The sequence below is a fragment of the Trachurus trachurus genome (genome assembly GCF_905171665.1).
Source record: "Trachurus trachurus genome assembly, chromosome: 15".
Lineage (NCBI taxonomy): Eukaryota > Metazoa > Chordata > Actinopteri > Carangiformes > Carangidae > Trachurus > Trachurus trachurus.
The window spans coordinates 26,346,726-26,355,759 of NC_139906.1; positions in this window are offsets into that span (position 1 = coordinate 26,346,726).

The window sequence follows — 9,034 nt, forward strand, 5'->3', positions numbered from 1 at the left end:
TTCTCTTTACGGCTGTTTGGCTGTAAATCTCAATTTGATTCGGTGAGTGTTCACTGCGTGACATGATGGTTTAGGTTTGACATCAGTAAAAACAAGCATGATCACTGTGGCACCTAATTCATGCTGCTTTTCACAATTAACATACATGATTATAGTCAGCAAATTAAGGTAGGAGACACATGTAAACAGCACAAGCAGTAACCTAAAGAAACACACACACACAGGGAGATAACTGGCTAAGATGCAGGAGAAACGCAAAGTTATTCCTAGCTCTTGTGTTTCACCATGGAAGCAAAAATAAAATTAGATTCACCACAGGGCCCTGTTGCTCTTTTTGTGCAGACAATATCATAGGCACTTGCACTTCTGAGAAAATGTGTTTGCTTTCTGTTGATGAGTCTGATGCTTGCTGTTTTGCAGCAGTGTCCAACATCTGTCTCATCCAAACCTGGGATATATGATGATGTAGAATTTTATTTATTTTTCTTTTAATGGTGTCTTTCTTTTTATTGTTTATTGTCTTTCTCTTTTGTTTTCTTTTTTCTTTAATTTTTGTATTTTGGGGGACAATGCAGTGGACCAGCCCTTTTTGAAAGGTTTGTCCCTTTTCTTTTCTTTTTTGGGAGTTATTTCATTTTGTTTGTTTCAATAATTAAAATTTTAAACATTAATTACCAATTACCATCACAAAAATGTCTACATTTTTTATTTTATTTTATTTTTTTAACAACTAAACAGCCTTAGGTTTGGTCATTACTTGGCAGAATAGGATTTGGGCCTTTTTTGACCATAGCCTACTGTTTCACTGTAGCATAAAACACAGGTGATGGTGATAGGCACATATGATGCTGTTCATCACTGTTGTTCATTAATCTGTCTAAAAGTAAATAACCTCATTCCCTTCCGCTGTGCTGTCATGGTATTTTCCTCTACATCAGTCTATTAACCGGGAGCATTAGTATGTGCTCTTTACCCTGTGATGGAAATGCTGTGGTTGAACACTCTGCACGTCAGCTGTAAGCGGCTTCAGGGAAAATATCAATAGAAATATTGCCAATCAAAACCTACTGATTGTCCACGAACAAGCCTCCACTAAACAATCAGCACGCCCACTCACTGAGTTCTCACCCTGGGTGGGTGTGTTAAAGGAAGGCCTTAACCCCGGCGCGTTTCATTACCTGAGTGTCAAATTATTACCAGGCTGTGAAATGGACGCACAAACATTCAATCTCACCACTGATACCCACAAGGTCACAAGAAGGGCCGACTGAATTCCTAACTTTATTAGTATTTGTCAACAAACATATAGCTACAAGATTGAAAGAGCGTGTGCACAATGGCGCGAGAAAGTTCTATTCTAAGAATCCTCCGAGTTCCCTTTGTAGCCCCTGTGTTACTGCAGGAGCTCCAACTTTATTTCGCAGAGCAAGAACAACAACGATGACCATAATAATAATAATAATAATAATAATAATAATAATAATAATAATAATAATTTTGTCGCAAGCAAATGTTCAAACCATAAAAACAATTGCGAGAAAGTTGAACCACATACATGGAGAATACAATTGACTGTTTAGTCATTTCCTCCTGATTTTCCTACTTGCAGTGAAAATTCACGAGCTGAACTCTTAAAGGGTTTGTGACCTTAATCTCCCAACGGGGGCTGTTATACACCCACAATGAACTCTTGACTTTCATATCCTGTTGAAGAGCTAATGTACAACTCTCTCTCTCTCTCTCTCTCTCTCTCTCTCTCTCTCTCTCTCTCTCTCTCTCTCTCTCTCTCTCTCTCTTTCACACACACACAGACGCACACAACAGTGTGCAATGAGAGCAAAAAGACACATTTACATCGATTCTGTTTGTTATTTCCATCTTTTTATTATTATTGTGATTAATATTATTTGAAAGAAAAGTTGAGAGCTTGTATTACCGTGTTTGATTTTTCATGTTGATTTTTATTTTCTATTACTGCTTTTACTTCACTTACACTACAACACTTGCAGCCTATAGGGCCAGCATACATTTAACAAAGAGGATATATCCACGTGGATGCGCTGTCTCGTTATGGGGCGGCAGCAGCAACAGCAGCAGCAGCACACACACACACGCGCGCGCGCGCGCGCGCACACACGACGCACAGATGTGGAACAGCGTGGAGCCGAGCAGTGCGGGTCAGCTTCCAGACAGAGCCTGGCTCCTCCATCAACACATGGTTTGGTTGTAAATATACACACAGAGCTGTCTGTCAGTTCCACAGCGTCTCTTTCAGAAATAATAATAAAAAAATAAAATAAATAAAATCCTCCTTCCTTCTACCAGCCCGTCACATCATCCCTGGTCAGTCATGTATCATTTCCTGCGGATATTCTAATCATCTTGAAATGTGTTGAAGCCAACATGAGCCTGATAGTTCACTATGCCCAATATACTTCTCAAATAGTCTCAGTTTAATTATATAAAAAAAAGTTTCTCATTTTTGACAATTCTTTAAAACATCACAGCATGTGGAGGTTATGTTGTAGCCTATATAATCCGCCAGAAACTGCAACTCATTTGCGCTACTAGGCGCACGCGGTTTATCTTAAATCCTATTATAATATCTATCTAATGTCTATCTATTACTAATATCTATTTATTAATTATATCCCACAACTCAGTCTGAAAGAAACATTACCACTCAGTTCTGGAACGTGCACATAAAGCAAAACAGGCGAGGTTTTATATTTCAGGAGTAAAAAGGAGTAGACTAAAATAATAACAATAAAATAGATCAATAAAGTCGTTTTTCACTTGACCATACTGGTAATTACAGAATTAGTAAGAGTTGAATAAATAATTATTTGTAATTATTAAAAACAAAAACAAAAAAAACATTATTTTTTTTCCGTCACGTGGCCTAATTCAAGGCCATACAGGAGCAGAGACGGAGCAGCTCCCTTCTCTCCCAAACACAACTTCACCACAAAAATAACTAAATATCATTAGAGTGTTTGCATGTTCATATCTAATAAATAACTTTCATTGTCTTGATAAATGAAAGAACATTCAGGCTTGTCAAGAATAAATACAAAAGATAAAAGATGACATTAATGATGACATGATGTCCCCCCCCCACCCCCACCCCCATCCCATTTTAGCATACCGTAATCATATCCTACAAATATTCATACTGGAATATCTTGTATTTACAGCCACATTACCATGACTGTAGGTTAGGTCAAATCCCACCCTGAGAGCTAGTGCCGCCACCACCTGGATGCAGAGCAGAGAAGCTGTACCTTTTGTTATCTGGGTGTCCTTCAGTGTTGTCTTAATCCAGAGCATGTTCAACTCCTGAAAGTCAAACTAAAACAATGACAACAACTACGAACACTTACCTACGTAGCCTACCACCAGAGCAGGACTGGCAGGCCTGGAGCAGCGCTTTGAGCCAATGCCTTATGCAACAACACATTAAAAGCAAGTACAAACCCATTCAGGCCTAGTCAGAGATGGGCACATTTTTAAAACCCCAAATCCTAAAAATGTGCAGCTTTCAGCCAATGAAGCCAAAGCCCCAGCCTCTTCCTGGACACTCTCACTCTAACATGTGTGGATATAATGGGGGCCATCATTCCTTTCTTTTTTTTTTTTTTACTCCTCCAGAGGATGGTAGGTCTACAACAGCAGGGTGCCAACGGGCTTTAAAAAACTGCAGCTGCCAAGAAAATGACCAGTTTGGTCTAAGTGACACAAATGGCATATGAAATTGGGCTGCATGAAAAGTGTCTACAGCTAATTTGTCACAGGAAGAAGACCCCTGAATGTCTTTTTTTAAAGCACTGTTGATGGGGTCCACTAGGTGTCCTTGAAGGGGTTCCTAGGGTCCTCAGAGCGGCTTCATTAGGAAAAACAGGGAATAGTCAAATTTCACAGATATTGTGTTTTGATGCAAGTTTTTCACCTTAAAAAAAGAACATTTCCATGGTTGCATTGGCTTTAAGGTTTATATATGTAAAGGAACATGGCTGCACGGTGGTTCTACCAACCTCCTCCTGCTGGTCACCTGTTACTGTTTGCCTATTCACACACACAGACAGACACACACCATTCAAAGCTTGGAGACAACTCTTCCCACTGCAGTGAATGTGATGCTGTGGGTTTATGTCAACATGCACAGCTCATTCAAATGAATTCCTGTCGTAATTGTCGGAGCAGTGACATTAAACAGCTTGCACGGGGTCTCCATAGGTCAGACGGATAAAAGTAGCCTCTGGCCTAATTAGCACATCTTTCTTTTTTTCCCTCCAACTCTAATTGCATCTAATTAAAATCCCTTAATAATGTTTTCAGTCTTGACCAGGTGTGGTTTGAATGGGCTTTAAAAGTCTGGCTTCAGACTGGTACCGGGAGAAGAATTGCTTGTGATGGTGATACAGAGCACTGAGGTGTTGCTGCAGGAAAACTTGTGTTTGCTGACTTGTGTGTGTGTGTGTGTGTGTGTGTGTGTGTGTGTATGTGTGTGTGTGGCCTGATTTGTGGACTCTGCAAGAGAGGAGACAGCTTTCAACCAGTCACACAACATCACCAGTGAGAATACAACAGCCAATAAAACAAGAGAAAGTTGTATAATTACCCTGATTTTTGTGTATGATTTGAGTGACGTAAAAGACGCTGGCCTCGTTATCCTCACGCCTGATGCTGCTTCCTGGCGTGTGCACTGTGATTAAAGAAAACAATGTCAACTTTTAGTGAAAATCAGCCCTTTTCTGTGAATTATTCACATAAATAAAATGTTTTTTTTTTTTAAGGTTGTGTGAAAATGTCAGGATGTAAAACTGATTCATTCATGCGGCTATATTCTTTTACTCCGTGGCTCTTTCATGATTAACGATATTCTTGTAGTATGTAGTACAGTCTTAACCTTATCAATCAACGATGACTGAGATGAAATATTTTAAGCACACTTTAAATAACTTAGCGTCCAGAGGAATGTTTGACATTTCTGGTATGAAATTATAATATAAAAACAGGATAAAACTGAAAAATAAACCATCAGTTTGTCGTGTAGCTCTAAAAAGTGTTTGTATAGCCTAAATGTGTAACCTTGTTTAGTCTTAAGCAGATAAATGTACGTCTGCTTTATTTTCATTGGCTTGAGCTGCAACAAAATCAAACAAATTCAGGATATTCAGTAGTTAATGATTTTTTCCCCCCAATGTAATTATCAGTCAAAATCTATAGCAGACTGATATACTATAATGTGAGGCTGATGATAAACCGCAGTCATACAGTTTTCTATAAAAGGTGAGATAATGAGTGGATTGATGAGCACACCCTGTTGTGACATGTGCCCAGAGAAAAAGGCTGGTGTTGTTCCCCGGAGCAGAGGGAGCTGAGGGCAGATCAGATCATCAGCTCTGATGTTTGCAGCCAGACACCGCGCTTTGTTTAAACCTAAGAAGTGAACAACCTGTGGCTGTGGGTGAACCCTTCCCAAGGATGCTTAGAAGAAAAAGTGTGGCTCACACTGTCCACAGATGTCATTGTGTTTTTTTTGTTCTTTTGTTTTTTTTTAACATTCACCAGAAAATATGGAATTCAATACCTCAGTTTGGACTGTGTGAATATTCCACACTTTATTATCACTTGGAAATATTATCGTGTGGCTTTTACAAAACATGGCCTTCCAATTGGGTGGAAGTAAAAAAAAAAAAATTAAATTAAAAAAGGAAGAACACAAATTTCTGTTTAAAAATGCTATTACAGTTAATTTCACTGAATAAATGTATATATGAGCAGTTCTATTGTGCAAAAAACAAATACGTATTTTAATTCTAATGATATTCTAAACTTCACAAATAATCTGCTTAGGGCTTCTTCCTCTGCATATAATTAATTGTTACTTCTAAAAATACATCCTTATCTGTAGCGGTTGTATTGTAAATATAATCATCACTTTTTTTTTCATTGATATCAAATTTTAATATTTACTGTAAGCATTAATGTCAGAGTACATGACAACGAAACAATGAAGCAGTAATTATATTGTCAAACGAAGACTGACCAGTCAGCAAGGCATATGTAGTTTAGTAACACACTCATGCACACATTTGTGCGGACATATGTAGGATTTGACTGTTCCTGCCTGAGACTTGTGGTATCTAGTTTCTACTTCTACACTTGTACTACCCTCTAGTGTTGCACAGTGCCTATTGCAGCTTCACCTCCATCATGTCATGGTTGTGCCTAGCATGCACATAATGCTAAGTGCACCCTCAGAAAGAAGAAATTAGCTTTCACTATAACTTAAAAAAAAACACAGGCAAACATTATGTATATGCACATTATGTTATATCAGAACAGGTGTAAGTAAGGGGGGTTTGCTGATGCCCCTCAGCATGTCCAGTCAAAGCCTGCCCAACATTAATTTAACCACATTTGTTTTGTGCTTCTACCTTTTAACTGACCTGTGTTGATGTGTTGCACAGCATTATTTCTTGATTTCATAAGAGAGGGCTTTAAGGTTTCAATCAAGCTGAGGTCTGGGGACAGATCTGAAGGTTCAAGAGCTTGGATTTGCTGGAGACCACAGGTCGCTGGTGCTGGCTAGTTTTTCAACTGGAACTCATGAAAGATAGGGTGGATGCTCATAAAGGCCCCAAGCTTGAGGTGAATGGCAGTGTGATTAATAACCCTTTTCACCACAAAAGCAGGTGAGGCAACAGAATTGCTTTTCAACGGAATATTGAACCAGACTGACAGACCTTCATGATACTGTGGAGCTGGGATCTGGTGTTTCTCTGTAGACTGTTTTGGACTGATATTTTCAGTCAAAAGAAATGTGAAAAATGAAGATAGTGTTGAATAAATGGGACAGAGAGCTCCTCTTACAGTGTCAAACAAGTCCAAAGTCATTCTTGCAAGAATCAAGTGAAGTCAAATCATATCTCAGGTCAAGCAAGCCACAAGTCAATTTATATGAATGTAGAAAAGGATGATTTCTCTGAGTTTCCACATTAAAATATGCTAAAAGACAATAGTCATGAACTCAAACACAGAAACACTTAGACACATACAAATGTACTGTTCATACAAAATAAAAATAAAAATGAATAACTATAAAATAGAAATAAATAAAACTACAGAGCTTAAAATGAAACATTTTACTGACATTAGGCCCACACTAAATATTACTTAAAATATATTATGATTATGCAAAGCAAATAGAAAATATAGATTTAGATTTAGTATTTTTTTTCCCCCAAATGAAATATCTGGGGCATTAATGTTTTTGATGAAAATACCTGGTTCTGTAACAGCTGCACTTATGGACACTGTCATTTCGCATGATTGTAGAAATATTGTAAAACAGTTTTCATAACAAAGATCCATGATCCAGTGACCCATGATTCACTCATATCACAATGACTGTCCTTCATTCCTATATATATAGACCTATATATAACCAAAATACCATCCAGTGCACACTCCAGTGGTGATTGCCTTGTACCATTTAGGAAAAGCTCATTTGGACAGGCAGTGTTTTCATATTCCCAAACCGGGAATACAATACACAGTGTAATATGTGATATGCTACTCTAAGCTAATTTACAAAGCATCTGAAAACATCTGTTTGTCTTATGTTGCCTTGCTTTTTTTTTTTTCTATAATAGACACCAACCTGCCAACTGGACTGGAGACAGATATTAGCCTGAGGCTGTAATCTCAAACATATTTACATGGGACTGTTCATAATATGTATGTCCCATTTAAAAAAAAAAAAATCTTGATATACATGTTACAGGAGTAACTCATTAATTGTATATTGAAAAAAAAGCTGTGGTTGTGGCTGAGTTTATGATACCTCCACCAACATCCTGACTCTAACTAAATCTAAAATTAGACCAAGGTAATAACACAGACAACACACAGCTACACCAGCTCTTTTTCCCTTTTCCGCCTTCATGGATTTGGTACGAATGAATATTCATAAAGGGTGTTCCTCTGACCATATCTCCATTATAAATCTTATAGTTTTTGTGCGCACGCATTTCCTGTGTTTCCTCCGTACGCCACCTGTAGTGATCTTTCCTACGCACAGTTTTATAAATGAGGCCTCAGAGGCTAGACAGGCAGGCTAGTCCCTGTCTGCGCTCTGCTGCATAATTACGCACAACCATGTGGGTATTCCTCTATCAGCATGTGGAGGCTTCCTCTCCGCAACCTGGACTTAAGCTCTGGCTAGTTGTGCTAAAAATGGACCCGAACAGTGGCGTGCACAGACATTTTGGGGGGCAGGTGCTCAGTGAAAAATAAGGGCACTTTATGCAGCGCGTGGAACGGCTGGCTATTTGAGATTTGAGAGCGTCCGCTACAAACAAGCTTGAAATATATACTTATTTAATTTTTTTTGGAACAATTACGCATTTCGGGGCTTCAATACAAGACGGACATTACATACGAGCAGCATGGAGGTATTTGGATGTTTTTTGGTGTGTCTTTTTGTTACGAAGAAAAGTGGTATCCATTTGCAACCGTTATATGGACATGCTCTGCTACGCCGAGACCCCCTGTAACTCAGAGAAGCCACGGAGGACTCTGAAACTTCTCCCAGCCCTTAATCGAGATGAGGGTGAGTAGATAATGAGTGCAATTTGAATTTTGGGTGAACTATTCTTTTAAGTCCGGCTCTCAGCTTTATGATCTGTGCGCATTCACATCAAAGGAGGCATTTGGCGTCATATGATTCTACTTCCTCACTAAATGGAGCTACAACGGGCTGATTTCAGCCAAGAGCAGCAGGTTGTTTTAATGGAGAGAGTATGGGTGATACAAAAGGTTACATGCTGTCATTCCGACATCCCACCATTTAGACAGACCACCATTCCGACATGCCATCGTCCCACCATTCCGACAAGGCTTTCAATATAAGGAAATGTGCGTTACTCAACAGGTGACTCCCTCCTACTTATCTGGACTCTCGCTATCTATCTGACCTGTCTATCCTCTACCTGGTCTTTTTACTAAACTTATCCAACTCTTTTCA